General features: G+C 42.6%; 1 long non-coding RNA gene across 2 annotated transcripts in view; it reads right to left on the bottom strand.

The window, feature by feature from the left end:
• Positions 1–19,051, bottom strand: part of LOC132540777 (uncharacterized) — a 41,742-nt gene extending 22,691 nt beyond the window's left edge. Inside the window, exons 1-2 of one of the 2 annotated variants that reach the window (XR_009551919.1) lie at positions 18,614–19,051; positions 8,146–8,292 (exon numbers count right to left, since the gene is read on the bottom strand). This is a non-coding gene — a long non-coding RNA (uncharacterized LOC132540777). The remainder of the gene's footprint in view (positions 1–8,145; positions 8,293–18,613) is intronic. The other variant, XR_009551920.1, reaches the window with a different exon arrangement.
• Positions 19,052–19,620: the final 569 nt, after the last annotated feature.

The raw sequence follows: 19,620 nt of genomic DNA, 5'->3' as shown, positions 1-19,620 counted from the left end.
GGTGCATTCCTCTCAGAATATAAAATAAAACTTTGGCATGGAAGGGCCGAGTACCTGGTCAAGTACACATAATACAATGTGCAAAGTCCCACTTCAAGTCTCCAAGTCCCCACCTGCGGGGTGGGGAGAAGCTTCACAAGCCATGAACCAGTGCTGCAGACGCCTCTCTGTCTTTCTTTCTTTCCCTCTATCTCCTCCATCCTTATTGCTTTCTTTCTGTCTCTATCCAATAAATAAATAATTAAAATATTTTTAAAACTTTGGAATGGAGAGGCAGGTCAGCATAACCCCAGGATTTATTCCCCAGCACCGCATGAAAACTCATTAATTAAAAAAATTTTTTTTCTTCTGATCTCTTTAGATGCCAAGCACATATATTACAATGCATAAGGACCAAGGTTCAAGCCCCCACTCCCCACCTGCAGGAGGAAAACTTCACAAGTGGTGAAACAGTGTGATACAGGTGTCTCTCTCCCTCACTATCTTCCCCATCCCTCTTGATTTCTCTCCACCTCTGTCCAATAAAGAAATAAAATATCTAAAATTGTTTTTTAAAAATAATAATTTTTTAAAAAGTGATTTCATGAAAGGACCTGTATTGGGGAGTGTGTAGACACCTATCACAGGGTGCTGAGAAACATACACATTGTGCTAGCAGCTGTTCTGTAATCCACTACCACCACCACCCAAAAATAAAAGTAAAATAAGGACAAAAGTAATGAGCTCCTGGTGGCTCATGACTGTAGTTGGACTTCCTCACAGAGCAGCTTCAGAGACACAAGCTTATGGAATTTAGCTGTCTGGTACACACTGACAAGGCCCACCTGCTATGTATCCTGCACATTTGAAAGTTTCAGATGATAAATTGGTGATGGATAATTTCTGTCTTTCTGGAGAACTTTTTTCATGATAATCGATTTGATTATCACATTTATAGACACTGCAGTCTCGGGGGTGGGCAGCGTACCTGGTGGAGCGCACATGTTACAGACACTGCAGTTTCTGATTCTGTCCTTCCTTTCATCTTACTTAACAAATTGTCACACTCCTAGGAAAGTCTCCAAGGAGTGCTCAGTCTGTGTTTCCATATTAATAAGGGATTATACCAACCAGTCTTCCATCTAGAAATTTAGAGATTGATTTTACTTTGGTTTATTTGCAGTGCCAGGGACTGAGTCCAGGGTCTTCTTTGAAGCATATTCTCTCCCACGGAGCTGCCTCCCTCGCTCCCTCAGAATTGCTGATACACCATTTATTGACACTGAAATTTGTTTCTCAGTGTGTCTGTCAACTCACACTAACATCATACAATATAATGTAAGTATTTTATTTATTTGTTGTTGGATAGAGACCGAGAGGAATTGAAAGGGGAAGGGAGATACAGAAGGAGAGACAGAAAGACACCTGCAGCACTGACTCACCACTTGTGAAGCTTTCCTTCACAGGCAGGTGGGGACCAAGGGCTTGAACCTGCATCCTCGTGCATTATACTCTGTGTGCTTAACCAGGAGCACCACTGCCTGTCCCAAGTCATACAACATAATGTCATATAATGGCAACTTAATACTTAAGTATGCTCTAAATGGTAGTGCTCTAGCTCATCAATGTAGCTCTCTCACAGAGATGTCCTGGAGGTCTCTCCATTTTATAGATTAGAACACTGAGGCTGTTAAGTGACAGAACTAAGATTCAACTCTATGGAATCTGGACTCATGTCTTTATTACAACAAATGTCATTTAAAATGATAACTAAAAAATTTAATAGGATCTATAGTAATGCCAAGCTGAATGTTTTCTCTTTTGTTATATTGCCTTTTACGATTTTGCTTTTTACTTTTATTTTTGTTTTTACTGGTTCTTTTTTGTTTTGTTTTGTTTTTATGAAATGGCCCCACCTGCAGGGGGAAGCTTCATGAGTGGTGAAGCAGGGCTGCAGGTATTTCTCTCCCTCTCCATCTCCCACTCCCTCTCAGTTTCTCTCTGTTCTATCAGATGAAAAATAAGTAAACAGTTAAAAAAAGAAATAGAAAATGGGACCATGGAAGAAATGGATATATATATAGACCGATAGTTATAGAAATAATAGTCAACCCTATCTGTGACCTTGGGAGAACTAATGTAGCTTCCAGTGGAGGAAATGGGGTTACAGAACTCTGGTGTTGGGAAAGGTGTGGAATTATACCACTGTTAACTAATAATTTTGTGGATCAGTATTAAGTCACTAATGAAATAGAGAGGAGAGAGAGAGGTTTCCGCCTGTTTGGGGGGAATAGTATCCAAAAGGAAAAAGAGACATACAATAAAGTCTTTGACTTCAGTGCCCACAAGAGGGGGAAGAACCCAGGAAGAGTAGAAATCACTTATTTTCTTTAGTCATGAGTCACTGTCTTCTTAGAGAGCAGAAGCAAAGGTCCTGAGGTGGGAGAATGTTAAGGACACTGAACAACAGAAAGAAAGCCAGTAGAGTAAAATCTCGTTTTTTACTTTATTCCCTTTTGTTGTCCTTGTTGTTTTATTGTTGTTATTATTATTGTTATTGTTATTGATGTCATCATTATTGGATAGGACAGAGAGAAATGGAGAGAGGAGGGGAAGACAGAGAGGAGGAGATAGGTAGACACCTGCAGACCTGCTTCACCGCCTGTGAAGCGACTCCCTTGCAGGTGCTCACGTCTATATTTCTATTTACTTCTAAGGCCCATTCTTCATATCCTTTCTAAGCCACACCTACACCTATTTTGACTTTTGGGCCTTCTCCTCCTCCTCCTCCTCCTCCTCCTCCTCCTCCTGCTCCTCCTCCTCCTCCTTCTTCTCCTCCTTCACCTTCTCCTCCTCCTCCTTCCCCCCTCCTCCTCCTTCTCCTCCTCCTCCTCCTCCTTAACCCTCCTCCTCCTTCTCCTCCTCCTCCTTCTCCACCTCCTCCTCCTCCTTCTTCTTCTTGTTCTTCTCCTTCTTCTCCTCTTCCTCCTCCTTCTCCTTCTCCTCCTCCTTCTTCTTTTTCAGTTTTTATTTGTAATTAATGGTGGATGACAGGATTGTCATATTACAGCATGTAGTTCCACATCACATGCGTCACCAAAGTTCTATGCCCCATCTCCCCACCACACAAAGATAACCACCATAGTTCTTCCAAGTTGTAGGAACACTTTGCTTGCCAATCTCTTAGCTTCTGAGAAAACACTCTCAGCATGGTTGCATTTCACTTGGAGGGAAAACTGAGAATAGCGGACCTGACCAAAGCTTCATTTTGCTGTTCTGAAAAACAGAATTTGGCTCACAGGATAAGCCACTGAAACTGTGGTTGACTGTGGAGAGGTTTGCTTCTCATGAATGCCCATCAGATTATTCCAGTTCAAGCTACAGTGTCAGCTAGGCCCTGAAATTTCAGTAATAAGATGCAAGAAAGTATCATTCCTATTTCACATGGAAGTTTAGAAGGGGAAGGGCACTCAGGCCCATTTTCTACCTTGTAGCTGTCTAAAGTATATGGTTTCTAAGACTGCCAAAGGAGGGGGGGAAGAATAGAGGAAATAAAAGTCCTCATGGCCAAGAAGAGTTACTATATAGCGCTAATTCAGTTAGCTACTTAGTCATGTGACCAAATTTCATTGGAAAATTCAGGGAATGTGTGAATTCTTAGTGAGTTGTATATAACTCTCAGCAAGGGTTTTCACACAAAAAGCTATCCATAAAAGGATCATTCTCACCTGACAGTCTCTGCCCCTTTCACCTCTTTCCTGACAACACAGGCTCCTCCCTTGTCCCCTCTTCTCGAGATTTGACTTTTCAGGCAGAGATACAGCTCACTGAGTGGGGTGCCTGTGCCATGCACAAAACCTAGGTTCAAGCTGCAGCGTCACAGGAAAGTCCTATGGCACCAGGGAAAACTTCAGTGTCCCTGTCCATGCTATCTCTCCTGCTCAAAACAAAAAAGTCACTTTGGAGTGGTATATTCTCTCATGCTTGTAGCCCTTCTCAAGAGTCTTTGTTAAGAATTAATAGTGCATGTTCCTAGCTATGACCACAGAAAGCAAGCTCAGACCTACAGGGGTGCAGAGGTTACACAGGCTCCCATGATGAATATGGACCCCAGATCAAATTAATGAAATTGACAGTTAACAATATTTATATACTCTCCCCAGTTGGGGGGAGCTACCTTCTACTCAGATCCAGCTTTCTAGTCCTATTTCCAACTCTGACACCATCTCCCCAGACAATACCTTTAGCCCACTTGCACGTTAGCTGTCAGGCTCAGGCAAAAATTAGTAAAGTTATGGGCCCCTTAGAATACACCTAAAATAGACCTACTAGCTTTTTCCAAAATGGAGACCCCAAATCTCATCTGATATATTCTTGCCTTTAGGTTACTGATTATTAAACAATTTGTTCTGCCATTTATCTTTTTTTAGTATACTAGAATTTTAATTTATTACATAAAATATAAATCATATATATGACATACCATGGTACAAAATACAGATAAATGTATAAACAGGAAAGTCACATAATGCAAATCCTGGACAATGTTTTCACTTAAAATAGTTTAATACAAGCAGAATTTAATAATATCTAAAAAATATTAAAGTCTGAGAGATTTAGATAAATACACCAATCACTAGGCATTTTACAGATTTCACTATAAAGATAGTGTAAGGTCAATAAAAATACAAGTGGCACTGTTTGATTCAGCAGGCAAATTAAATGAAAGAAATGCAGAGCTCCAGTCCCTTGGCTGTGGAAGGCTCTAGATTTCCATCAGAGGTTTGGAGGGGAGAGAAGGCAAACCCTCAGCCTCCATTTCTAAGAGGGAGTAAAAGTGCTTGCAGTCACAAGTGTGAGGAATTCATGGGCGTGAATATCCAACAACCTGCTTTTGTTTGATCTCTTGATAAACTGTACCTGCTTGCTGCCAATTTCAAAGTCACCACAGACCAAGCATCACCTTGGTGCCCTGGTAGCCAAACTCCTTATCATGTGTCCAACTTTCTTTTCTTCCTGAGACCACCTGCAAGTCTCTTATTGTGTCACAGACCTGTGGGTCTTCTGACTGAGGAACAGCAGGCTGGCTTGTGCTCCCAGAGTTGCATGCCATGATACTGTAGAGGAGGAGCCATTATATGCTGTCTTCTGCAAACCCTGGCACCTCAGCTTCAAGGTTCTGGGGTGGGGTGGGGGGGGCGGGCAGTTCTCTTCTAGACCAGGAGAGCTTGCTTGGAGGTTCTAGTTGACAAGCACAGGTACTCATAGACCCTCAACGGAAGAGAGATCTGCTTCTAGTTGTAAAAGGCCATCCTCTTTGACCAAACAAGCAGCTACAGAGAGGTGCACATGGAATAGTGAGGGGGATGGGGGACCTGCCTAGCCAGCCAGAGGAGCCAAATCAACCCTGGTCAGCAACAGTGTTTGAGACGTCATGACCTGGTTGCCCTCACATCCTTGGAACTCTTCTCAGAGAGGTGCTGCTCTCCTCTGCCATCCTGGGTGGGCTCTGCTGAACAGGCCACTGACAGGAGCCAGCCCTCTGCAGGGATGGCATAGGCTGCCTGGGACGCCATGACATAGCAGCTGTGCACCAGGGCACACAGGGGAGCCCACAGCTGGGCCAGCATGCTCTGGGGCTCCTGGGGCAGCTGGGGAAACCTCTCATAGGTGGCTTCTAACATGAAGCGCAGTGAAGACATCAGGCTTTTGCTCAGGGGAGGTGACTGGGAGGCTGTGGCCCTGAAGGACTGGGACTTCTGTCTGTGCCCAGTCAGCCTTCTCTTGGGTGTGCAGGGACCCCATCTGACATATTTGTGGCTGTCATGGCCACCATCTGGAGTCTTTCTTTTCCTGGTATTTGAGGAGTGTTCATTGTGTCCTTCTACTGGAGAGGTCCCTATTGCTTTGGTCTGCCCTATATTTTAATGCTTTTTTAGCCACTAAGTTTTTGATACTACCATTTAAAACAATATGACTTCCTTGGGCAGATGACCTCACCAAGGTACCCTGAAACCCCACTCTCCAGAGCACTGCCCCACTGGGGAAAGATAGATACAGACTGGGAGTATGGATCGACCTGCCAACACCCAGGTCCAGTGGAGGAGCAATTCTGGAAGCCAGACCTTCCACCTTCAGCACCTCATAATGACCCTGGGTCCATGCTCCCAGAGGGATAAAGACTAGGCAGGCTTCCAATGGAAGGAATGGGATGTGGAACTCTGGTGGTGGGAACTGTGTGGAATTGTACCACTCTTATCCTATGGTCTTATGGTCATTATTAAATCAATTTTAAAAAAAGAATTAATAGTACTTGAGTTAGCAATATAGCCCATCTATTTTTTTTATGCACATGACCCAGATTTGAACCTGATTCCCAAAGCAGTAGAAGAAACTTTGGTGCTGTGATGTTTTTTCCTCTTATTATCTCTTTCTTCATATCTGAGTCAGTCCAGAGAAGTGAAACCCAAGTGATATAATGAGAGAGAGAGAGAGAGGAATTTAATAGTGTCTGGAGATAATGCTTCCTCGGGAATTTTCTTTTATCCAGTAAACTGCAAAGCAATATGCCTAATGATAGCATTTCTGGCCCACTAGAAGGGAGTGCTGCCAGCATGCCAACTACACATTTATCTAATTTGTGTAGTAACCATGGCTTCATTTTACTGGGTGTGCCTAAATATTGCACTGTTATCTGTGACTGTTATTACTGTTATTTTTAAAAGTACCACTAGCAAATCAGACTTCAAGTCTGAATAGTGACAGTGAGGATTTTTTTTTTTTTTTTTTTTTTGCCTCCAGGGTTATCCCTGGGTCTCAGTGCTGGCATGGCAAATTCACTGCTCCTGACAGCCTTCCCACCCGCTTTCTGTTTTGTTCTGATAGGACAGAGATAAACTGAGAGGGGAGGGGGGCTAGATAGACACCTGAAGACCTGCTTTACTGCTCTGAAGCATCCCTGTTTGCAGATGGGGTGTGGGACCAGAATCCCTGCTGTAAGTGAGGAATAGGGGCTCGAACATGAGTCCTTGAGCTAATCTTGGCATAGTATTATATGCATTTAACCCAGTGCACCACCACCCAGGCCCCAGTGAGGAATCTTCTTAACCTCTCAATTCCTCTGTTTACTCATTACAATGAGGTTAGTGCCACTACTTCCCAGGTAAATCAAGAAATGACACATGTAAAACTCAAGCTACTGTCAAGAATAAGAACAGAAGAAATGCCCCACTGGGCATCCTTTCCTTAGGAGAGAAAAACTGGCAGAGGGGAAAAAGAAGTAAAGAAACTCTCACCAGGGCTTTTAGAAGAAGGGCCTGACGTTCTCAGTCCCTGTCGGGGGGTGCATCTGTGCACAAAGCCTGAGGCTGTTGAAAACCACAAAGTAAACAGAAATCGCTAAACCACATAATACTGCAGACACAGCTTCCACTGCTTGGAGCCTTAGGTACCCCTGAATCCATGCTTGGAAACCAGGGAAACTTTCCAACCAAAGGAAGAGTCTGGTAGTGCATTAAGAATATTGGCACAGCAGTTTAATTAATTCTTCAGTAGACAAATGTAGTTAAGAGGTGAAACTTTCTGTGATGTCCCTCTCTGAGTAGCCACCAGGTCTGAGCAGTCTGCCTGAGCCCTTGCCTCCCAGATTGAACTGACACCTGAGCTCATGTGGTCACCCTTGCCATGACGGCACTCCAGTGCTGAAATACTATTTAAAAGCACAGCCCAGATCTTGAAACCAGACACCTTCCACAGAGATACCCCTGGGGCAAACATTCTGACACAAGGAAAAACAGAGACCTGAAGGAGTTGGTGCATGGTGTGGAGAGAGTGAGTCCAGTAGGAGCTGGGACTATGGTGACGGACAAGCCCCAGGAGATGGGGACTCAAATTTCTGTCCTCTCAAGTCACCCACAGACCGGCTCCACATCTTTCCTCTGGTGACCCGTCTCTACGGTCACTTTGATGTGACGTGAGAAATCGGGGATGCTGGATGAAAGCATGTGTCAACGCAGAAAGGGGAAAGCCGAAGACATGATCAGGTTGTTATGAGATGCATGCCCCAAAGTTCCCAGGACACACATGGGTCTCAATGCCTATATCTTCATAATAATAATATCTAACATTCATTAAGTATTTAAAGTACACCAGACCGCACATCCTCACCTGTGGAGAAGCTTCACAAGCAGTGATGCAGTGTTGCAGGTGTCCATTTCTCCCTCTTAATTTCTCTTTGTCCTATAAAAAATAAAAATAAAAAACACACCGGAACTGGTGAATTTGTTGTGCAGATACTAAGTCCCACCAATAACCCTGATAGAAAAAAGAGAAAGAAAGAAAGAAAGAAAGAAAGAAAGAAAGAAAGAAAGAAAGAAAGAAAGGAAGGAAGGAAGGAAGGAAGGAAGGAAGAAAGGGTCAGGCCTGGGAAGTGATGCAGCAGTTAAAGCCACAGTCCCTCAGACATGGTGTCCCAAGTGTGATCCCTGGCACTGCATGTGCAAGAGTGATGTTCTGACTCCTTCTCCCTCTTATTAATAAAAATATATACCAATACAGTTATGTTAAAATACACCAGAAAACACAGTACTCAATGACCAGTGTGGTTAGCTACAAACTACAAGGACTATTTGTTAAGTCAAATGTCACCAGTTGAGAGGCCAAGAGATTGCTGACCCAGCAAGGTTCATGCCTTGTCATTCATGTTGCCCAGGTGTGAACTTTGGCCCCTCGTGGGAATATCACAACACTCAGGGAGCTCCCATACTGTAGTATCCTACTCTCTTTGATTCTCTTTGTCTGTCACTCTCTCCTTACCCCCAAATAAAAAAGAATTAAAATTCAACCCAAAAATGGTAAAACTGCATATGTAAAAGACTACCAGCACTCAAAAAAAAAAAAGTGACTATATTGAGATATGCTGTAAATATAAAATATACAACAGATTCTTAAGGTCTTGTTAAAATATAAAACACCTCGTTACTAATTTTTATATTGATTATATATTAGATTGCTGTGGACCTATCAAAAATAAAGCTTTAGAATTAATTTTGTCTTTATATTTTTAATGTGACTCTTCGAAAATTTTTAATTTTGTCAGTTGTTTGCATGGTCCCTTAAAACTGTGATACTATGGTAAGTAGTTTTGATGTGAACAGCCCATTTAATCTTCAGACAACATCCTTGAGGTCACTTACAATTATGAGACAAAGACCATACACAAGACTAAAGTGCTCCATTTCCTCTCCTCCTCCCCTCCTATCCATAACCCCTTTCTCACTCATGCCACACAAGATTCTGACTTCTCAGTGATCTCAAAAAATTCCAGGGCTTTGCCTTGAGACCACTGTTGAGCTGTTCTCTACTGCAAGGCTCCCTGCTTCAGCTAACCTCTACCGACATGATGTGCTATTTCAGTAGAATTTTAATAAACTTTTATTACCCACTCATTGTTGTTATAATGCCCAGTTTTCTTTGAACTTGGCTCTTTGTCATCTTCATGAAATATATCTTTGTCATCCAATTTTTGAACCTCTCTCTGGTCTACTTGATTTTACTAGTAATTACCCTCTTTGAATTGTTATGTAGATGACTCACTTGGTATGTGATTTGTCTACTTCTGATTTCCCTAGGTAAGTTGTAAAGCCCCCCACCCCAAAGGCAGGACACTGGTTTACTTTGTTCTCCAGATTCTTATAACAGTCCTTACTAGCATCTTTTGTAGAATAAATGACTGGTCCTTAGAAGCTGAGAGTCTGGTGGAGGAAACATTATGAAGAAGAGAAATGCCTGGTGATTCTGCAAAAGATTCCATGACTGTACAGGATGGTTCAATTCCCAACATCACTAAAAATCAGAACTAAGAAATACTCTGGTAAAAAATAAAGCAAAAGAAATCACCCAAATTAATTGGTGGTGTCATTTGTGTGCCATGCTATAGATATGAAACTTTTCTACCAGCAAAGGAAAGCATTTAAATTCTTTTAAATGTTTTATTTGTGAGAGAGATACTAGAGCACTGCTCAACTCTGGCTTGTGGAGGTGTTGGGAAGTGAACCTGGGACCCCAAAGCCTCAGGCATGGAAGTATTTTGCATAAGCATTATGCTGTTTCCCTGGCCTATCATTTTTTTTTTTTTAACACATTAGACACCATTTAAGAAAAAAAAAATTTTTTTGTAAGGTAGCAATAGTGGTTGTTTAGGATATGGGCCAGAATCCATCTTTGGATTTGGGATATATATATATATATCAAAGATTAATTTCACAAAAGAGGATCTAGAGGAAGAATAGACATTGACTTTGAGGTGGCAACTCTTCCTAGAGTGAATCTGGTCAGTGAAATTAGCAGCATTTAACTTCTCATGCCTCTACTATACTCTTTTCTGATAGCTAAGATCTTAACAATTCTCTCATTTCTAGAATTAGAAGGGAGAATTAGAGTCCTGTTGACTGGTCCCATCCCGCCCTTCTTTTTCCTAAGGTCTTCTGCATGAAAAGACTTTTAGGTTCTTGACTCCATAAGGGTTATTCAGATTTTCTCTCTCCCATATGTGTAAGAAGAATATGTGTTATTTTAATAAATTTATCATGACATTTGTCTCTTATTTATCTGATTTATGCTTGTTTGATTATTTGTTCAGTCTTAAAGAATCCAAAGGAATAGAGGGTGGTTTCTTTTCCCCCTAATACTACAGAATAGTTCATGTGAGCTAAGAAGAAAGTTCCAGTTGAGGCAGTGAGAATCCACTGAAGGCAAACGTGACATGAGAATCAAAGAGAAGAAGGAACAGAGACTGGAGGATCAGTAAGGAAAGAGGGACGGGGTGCTGTGAGTCATCCATGGGGACTGGAACATCTACAATCTGGATGACGAGAGACTGGAAAGCCATTGCCTAAGATGAAGGAGATGGAAGAGCACAGAGAACTGAGTCTAATTGAGAACATTCTGTGTTTTGTGTTTATCTGCCCACTGGAAGAAACGAGAAAAGATAATGTTGACAGATCTGGTCATAGAATCAAGAGTGGAAGTTACAAGAGCAGAGGAAAACCTTGGAGACAGGCTGTAGGGAAGTGAGAAGGACAGAACTTAACAACGTTGTTTCCGAGTCAGTAATAGTGGTGGACCGGAAAGAAGTCAGAGGAGAAAATCCAAATGAGAATAAGAATGTGAAAGTGATGAGTTTCCATGAAAACTCTTCAAACAGCATATGCAGGAAGAGTGAATTTTTCCAGGTGACAGAGTTAGTTTCTGGTTGTTGGTCACAAAAGCCTATAATATGAGTCGAGGAAATACATAGCACACTCGATTTGGGTACTTTAAGAGAAATTAGCAAAAGAACTATTTACAGCGACAAATGCTGGAGAGGCTGTGGGGACAAGGAACCCTTCTGCACTGCTGGTGGGAATGTAAATTGGTCCAGCCTCTCTGGAGAGCAGTCTGGAAAACTCTCATAAGGCTAGACATGGACCTTCCATATGACCCAGTAATTCTTCTCCTGGGGATATACCCCAAGGATTCCATAAAGCCCAACCAAAAAGATATGTGTACACCTATGTTCATAGCAGCACAATTCATAATATTTAAAACCTGGAAGCAACCCAGGTGCCCAACAACAGATGAGTGGCTGAGAAAGTTGTGGTATATACACAATGGAATACTACACAGCTATTAAGAACAATGAACCCACCTTCTCTGACCCATCTTGGAGGGAGCTAGAAGAAATTATGTTACGTGAACTAGGTCAGAAAGATAAAGATGAGTATGGGATGATCCCACTCATCAAAAGAAGTTGATAAGAGCATAAAGGGAAACTAAAAGCAGGATTTGACTAAATCTAAGTAGGGCACCAAAGTAAAAACCCTTTGGTGAAGGAGAGGGTGGACATTTGGCTTCCCGGGGCAACAGGGGGGCGGGGGTGGGTGGGCGGGAAGGGACACAGTCTTTTGGTGGTGGGAATGGTGTTTATGTACACTCCTATTAACTTGTAGTCATATAAATCACTATTTAATTAATATGAGAGGGGAAAAATTGATTGTATGTCTCGAACTTTTAAAGCCCAGACTGAGTATTTTTAATACATAGGCTGAGTCTTTGATATGTTGACTCTCTCAAAAGCCTAGACCAGGGAGAACAGAAGCAACTGATGGCACAGCTGTATAAAAGGTGTTGGGTATTATACACCAAATTGTAACAAAGGGACTTTTCAAAGTTAACCCAATTACCAAATAATGTGATGATAACAATAACTATCCATTGTCTTCTTGAACCCTAAGACAGCAGGAACCTCACATTTCCACTGTAGAGCATATATTTTACCCAGTCCTGGAAGCTTAGGGTGGGGCCCACTTTCCTGCATGCTTCTCTCAATTCATATCAAATAATATTGCATCCGCCCACCACAACCGAATCAACGCAACGAGTACCACCCCAGCATGCTTCACTTCAGACTGTGTCCAGAGATTTCAGGCATGGAGTGGCAACCCTTCATCTTTATTACTCGGGTGAGACCTTTCCTTTCATAGCATTCTTTAATTCCATTCCAGGTGGTTCACTTCCTATCAAAGTCCCAAAACCTAGATATAGACCAGATAGATCCCCTGAGATAGAGCATACGTTTACACGTATCCATAAACTAGGGCAAAATATATACCTGAAAGCAAAAGTGCACAATAGTCTGCAGTGAGTACCCCCCAACACTTCAGCTGCACTATTACAGCCTTTAGGTCCATAATTGTTCAACAATCTGTCTGGCTTTGTATGTTAACTCTCTTTTCAGCCACCAGGTTCCAGGTGCCAGCATGATGCCGACCAGACTTCCCTGGACAGACGACTCCACCAGTGTGTCCTGGAGCTCCAGTTCCCCAGAGACCCACCCGACTAGGGAAAGAGAGATGCAGACTGGGAGTATGGATCGACCAGTCAACCCCCATGTTCAGTGTGGAAGCAATTACAGAAGCCAGACCTTCTACCTTCTGCATCCCACAATGACCTTGGGTCCATACTCCCAGAGGGATAAAGAATGGGAAAGCTATCAGGGGAGGGGATGGGATATGGAGATCTGTTAGTGGGAATTGTGCGGAGTTGTACCGCTCCTATCCTATGGTTTTGTTAAAGTCTCCTTTTTTAAAATAAATAAATATAAAAGAATTAGTTACAAAGATGCAAGGGAAATCACAAGGGATAGTGCAGTTATTTAGAAGGATAGTAAAGAGAGGGTGCGCCGCCCCGTCACGATCGCCAGGAAGCCTGACAGGGTTATCTCCTCTGGACCTGCATTCAGACTTCAAGGAAGCTGGGCAGGAGGACGAGAATGGTCAACACATTCTCCCCCCATTATTGCTACAAATAATTATACTGTCACAATTGATTAATAGTGCTTTGGCAGTGCCTGGTGGGAATGGAGAGTCATAAGCACCCCCTCTCCCTTACACAGGGACATATTTGAAAGTTACATTATGAAAGTGGGGAAGGTGGGTCAACATAGACGGACAAAACAAGTCATGTTATGACCTGCTCCTCAAAGAAAGAATATAGAGATTGAGGCCTCCCAGGTACAAGCTGACGTATTGAAACAAATAAAGATTAATAGTTAAACTGTACCAGACCTAGATGAGCAGTGGTCCACAACTAGGCAAAGATCTGTATGCCCCCCATAGAAGATTAATGGTAGAGATAGCCCTCAGCAAAAGTCTAAAACAATTCTGGGTATGACCTCCCCTGAGAACAGGACGATACTAAGCATTGTACCATTCTTTACAGTTATAGGGGAGTAACATGTAGCCTGCCAAAGCCGCAAGACTAAGCTGGTTGTTTAGGCAACCTGAATGTAACCTGAAAAAAGTATAAAAGCTAAAGCAGTTTCACTATTAAAATGAGTCCAGATTCACCCTCCAATAGAGTGTGGTGTCTATCTGTTCTCCCTTGCGCCAACTCCTGACCCACCTGGGAGGTTGCCTTCAAGACCCCTGACCCTCCTGCTGCTCATCCACTGTGGTGGTCCACGGCAGGAGGGAGTCTTAAATACAAGAAATTGACTCTTAGGTAGGAAGTTGTTCATCCCATTTAATGAGAACAGTTTCAGTGAAGCATGAGTGCAAATGTTAGACTATATAGAGAGTTAAGAAGCAAATGTGAATCAGTACAACACACAGAATATAGTCAAATCTTATTAGAAGATAGACAGCTTTGGAAAAAAACAAAAAGTGACTGGCAGAAGGGTCAGGAGGTTGTTCTAGAATGGCAGATACTCATTTACCATTTATTCTGCACAAATGTGATGAGAAAAGGATTAAGAACAGATAAAAAAAAAAATTAACAGTGAGGTCTAGGAATAAATAGCCAAGTGTACACCCAAACCAGATATAAACATATATAATAATCTCTTATAAGTTTTCTCAGAGATAGCAATGAGAGATAGTTTGTGTAGGGTAAAAATCATTACCTCCACTTGAACAAAAGGAAATAGACTCACAAAGTTAAGAGCCCTTCTCAGAAGGCTTCAGCGTTCATCCTTGTGTTTTACTAGCTAGAAATGGTCTTGTGTCCTCTTAGAAACCAAGACAAGAGTTTTGGAATTATGAACTTTTTTTTTTAAAGAATTTTTTTTAATTTTTATTTTTTTATTTTTGAGAGAGATGCAGACAGAGAGAGACACAGAGAGAAACACCAGAGCACTGCTCAGCTCTGGCTTATGGTGGTGTGGGGGATTGAACCTGGGACTTTGGAGCCTTAGGCATGAAAGTCTGTTTGCATAACCATTATGCTATCTCCCCCACCCAGAATTATGAGCTTTTTAGACAAATCCACTTACCAGTTAACTGGACTCAAAGTCATGTCCACTGATGAGGATTTGCATGAAAAGTCTGGAATTTACCAAGCAAGAAGCAGTGTCAAATATGTTTTTATTTTTTCCTCCAGGGTTATCTCTAAGGCTTGGTGCCTACCTGCTCTCTGAATCCACTGCTCCTGTGGCGATTTTTTAAATTATTTGGATAGGACAGAGAGAAATTGAAGGGGGGAGGGGAAGATAGAGATGGAGAAAGATAGACACCTGCAGACCTGCTTCACTGTTTGTGATGCGATGCCACCACACACAGATGGGGAGCTTCGGGCTTGAACCTGGATCCTTGCATTGGTCCTTGTGCTTAAGTACTATGTGCTCTTAACCTGGTGCGCCACTGCCCAGAGCACTCCAATATAGCTTCTAGTGGAGAATTCAGTGCTGATTAATAGCCTGTCTGAACTGTGCATGAAATCACTTTAAGCATCACAATGAGATGCAGTACCTGTCTTGGAAAATTAGTAGATAATCTATAAAATAGAGTTTGGTTGTCTCTATAAGAAGAAATATTTGTGACCATAAATCAAATAGAGCTGTGAAGGTAACAGGGCTGTCTCAGGGGGCCTTATGGAGCAGCAGGCAAGTTAAGAGTCAGGACAACTTAAACAGAAGAGGCACCCCTCCCCAAACCAGCCTGAAAAATCAAGACCTCTCAGCTACCTCCCCTCAACACAAAGCTCTGTGTCCTTTTTTCTTCTTCATGATCATCAAAATTTTAAAAACTTCTCAGTGAAATATCAATTTCAGAAACAGCTTAGTATCAATTTTTTTCTTAGAAGCAGTCACATGGGAGACCTGCACTCTCAAATGTGTTAGATGATGAAGAGTTTTAAGGCATGGAGCAGAGCAGGCAGAGCAATCATGTGAGATAGAAGATTCCTTTATTTTTTAAACTTTATCTTACTGAAGTTTACTTCCTTTCTGAGAATAGGTATATGCCATGCATGCATAACATATATGTACACATACAAGGGATTATAGAGTAATGAGATTAAGATTTATTTATATAAGATTAATAGAAGTTATATATATATATATATTGCCTCCAGGGTTATTGCTGGGCTCGGTGCCTGCACGAATCCATTGCTCCTGGAGGTTATTTCTTCCCCCTGTTGTTGCCCTTGTTTTATTGTTGTTGTGGTTATTATTATTGTTGTTATTGATATCATTGTTGTTGGATAAGACAGAGAGAAATGGAGAGAGGAGGGGAAGACAGAGAGGGGCAGAGAAAGATAGACACCTGGAGACCTGCTTCACCACTTGTGAAGCAACTCCCCTGTAGGTGGGGAGCCGGGTGCTCAGACCAGGATCTTTACTCGGGTCATTGTTCTCGGCGCCATGTGCACTTAATCTGCTGCACTACCACCCAACTATCCCTTCTCATTATAGTTTACTTTATTATATTTTATATAGATACAGAAAGAAATGGAGAGATAAAGGAAATAGAGAAGGAGAGAGAGAGAAAAGGAGAGAGGGAGACAGAGAAAGAGAGGGGGAAGAGATAGAGGAGGAGAGAGGAAGAAATGGGGGAGAGAAAAGAGATAAAGAGGGAGAGCGATACCTGCAGCACTACTTCACCACTGGTGAAGATTCTCCCCCATAAATGGGGGCCAAGCGCTAGTACCTGGGTCCTTGCACATAGTAATGTGTGCACTCTACCATGTGCACCACTGCCAGGCCCCTCATTGCTGTTTATTTAGGATGGCCTATTGTCGGGAGCCATAATGACACTGCACATCACGCCCCTAAGATGGCGCCGGCCACGTGGTGGCTAAACCAGTAAAGTGGTAAACAACTTTGCAGAAGTTGGACGATCCAATTGAACAGACTGTGTGCTGTACACGTGAACTGCTTTATGATTGGTAGAAGGCTGCAAGATCTATGAATGCTGTATGCTTGCTTAATGCCCATTGGCTGACTATGTAACAGTGAAAGGTACTTAAGGTGGCCATAAGAAGGAAATATAGGGAATTGAGGAAGAAGACTCTGGTGTCCGTGTCGTTGTTGCGGGCCGACAGCGACAGCCTATGCCCTACTTTATCCAGAACAGTGTCAATGTGTCTTCTAGTAGCACCACATGCGCTCTCTAGTTAAATGGAATGCCTACCTTAGTTACACTAATCCTTGCATAGTTACCTTTAGAGACATATATATGTACACACAAACATATATGTGCATATAAGAGACACTCCACACATCACAAACAGATGATGTATTAAGAGTTAAGCAAGTGTGCTATTGAAAACTCAGAAGATGCAAGATGGTGACTGTGGGTCTGATGTGTGCTTGAACATGGATGGCTGACCCCCCCGGAAGTCCGTTTATCAGTCTCCCCTTGGCATGCCAGCCTTGTGGTCAAGGGAGATGTGGCAAGAGTATATGGGGGAATTCCAACCTTCCTATCAGCCTTTCCACATCACCCACCCCTCCCCTTTTTCTGGTGGGCTTCACCCCCCTTATATTTCTAGTTCTCTGTTCCTGCATCACCATCCATACCTTCTCATTGCCTTGCTCTCTTTTCCCTTATAAGGAGACACTGACCTCATTGGCCAGCTGGCTACATCCCCTGCACAGCTACCCCTTTTATAAACTTATAACTGTGTCAATAGAGATGTTCTGTTCCCCTCAATGGGACCCTAAGGAGGTTTGTGTATCATCTGCTGGCACGATATGCTGGAAGACCCCTTTAACGAACTCGCTCCTGCCTTGTTCCCCCCCCAGGAACCCTAACATCTTGCATCCAACATGGGGCACCCTATCAGCTCTGGGATTGCTCTTTGCAAAACTGTAGCATCAAGAGTTACAGATAGCACATGAACTAACAAATGTAGAAATAATCCTTGGAGCACAAGAAACACAAAGGGTGTGGGGAGGGGTTCTCATGGAACCTAGAATGGGAATCAAGCACAACTGAAAGCCAGGCACCTATCCTTCCATGTAGTGAGTTGGGTGCCTTTAAACTAAGGACAAAGCTACTGAAACAAAGGCTGCCCTTGAACTCTCATCAAAAGCAATTTAACCAAAGACTCATCCAGAGTTCTCCCTGCCACCAGAACGCTGTCAGCAACAGCCCCGCACAATTTCTACCTGCCTATATACTCTGCCTCTCCCATCCACATCTGTGAGGCTCACCCCAAACCCAGCATATATTGCTGAATCACATCAAATACCTGCCAGGGCCAGTACATTCCAGAACCTCACTGACAGCCACCACAGCACTGCAGCCACCGGGAGCCCCTCAAGTCATCCTGCCAGCCAGGGAAGGGGAATCCTTATAATGTGTATAGCCCACAGCCTGGTACCCCTCAGCTCACTGCCACATCAGGGTAGGGGGAACCCTGATATTCTAGCCCAAGCTCTTGCTTACAGTTACTTCCACCTGGAGCCCTTCAGTCTGCCATTCTGTCAAGCCAAGGGGAATCTGGACACCCTAGCCCAAGCACTAGCCTGTGCATACTTCTACTTGAAATCCTTCAGGTCATCATTTTGTTAGACTGGGGAGGGAGAACTCTGGCATTCTAATCCAAGTGCTCACCTAAGTGTGCCTCAATCTGTGATTCCTCAGATCCTAATTCTACCAGACAGGACGGCTCCTGATTACTGAGCCCAAGCATTCATTTGAGTACACATCCACCAGGAGTACCTTAGATCACAGTTCCTCTATGCTGGAATAGGGAGAAAATGCCATACCAGTCCAAGCACAAGTCTGAAACATCTCCACCTGGAGCCCATTGGGTTGACATTCCTCCACATCTGAATCCAGTAACCACCAACTCTCCTAGTCCCAGCACCCACCTGTTCATGCACATTCCCCACTTGGAGCCGCAAGTGTCTTCATTTATCCAGGGACTTCTTTGTGGCTAAATCAGGTCTGGCACCTCTTTGTGGATGCCATTCCAGCCATCCCTTACCAGCCATTTCATACAGAATCTTCTGTGTGACCTGACACTCAAGCCAGCATCAGACAGAGAAAACCCATCCCAACAAATCAAGGCAAAAGTCCATAAGAAAAACTCTGATAAACTAGAGACAATCAAAATGTTTGATGTAGATCCTGAAAACACTAGTCCACATGTTATTCAATAAAGTGAGAAAATTCATGGAAAAAAAGCCCCAACAGAAATAGAAAAACAGCAAATAAGATGCCAAGGGAGAACAGGAGTCAAGACCAAGAAGAAAGAAAAAAAATTAAATGCCAAAAATAGATAAATGAATAACATCACAGCAGCCAAACAAAACAATAAAATAGCTGAGCTAAATGCCACAGTAGCTAAACCAGTGATACAATAGCTGAACTAATGAATATACTCAAGGAATTTGCAAGTGGCATAACACAGACTGAAGAATCTGTGAGTCTGATGATTAAGCAGGAGAAACCAAGAAAAGAGTGACAGACCTAGAAAAGGGACTAAGAGACAATGAAAGCGACATCAGAAACATGTGTGATGACCTAAAAAGGAAAAAATTCAAATGACTGCCTTGCCAGAAAAAGAAGAAACAAGGGAAGAATATATACTTGATGAAAAATAGCAGAGAACTTCCTTCAAATAAATAACAAGAAAAATATAAAGACACATGGAGTTCAGAGAACACCAAATGCGACTGACCCAGAAGAACATGCACCAAGATGTATCGAAATTAAGCTAGCAAAGACTAACAATAAGGAAAAGATACTGAAAGCAGCATGAGAAAAACAAAGGATAACATATAGGGATAAACTCATAAGGCTATCTGTAGATTTCTCAGCAGAAACTCAAAAAGCCGAAAGAGAATGACAATATATCTATATAGTACTAAAATGA

The sequence above is a fragment of the Erinaceus europaeus genome, chromosome 10, assembly GCF_950295315.1.
Source record: "Erinaceus europaeus chromosome 10, mEriEur2.1, whole genome shotgun sequence".
Classification (NCBI taxonomy): domain Eukaryota; kingdom Metazoa; phylum Chordata; class Mammalia; order Eulipotyphla; family Erinaceidae; genus Erinaceus; species Erinaceus europaeus.
Note: the sequence above shows the minus strand (reverse complement) of the source record. Positions and strands in the feature narration are given on the sequence as shown.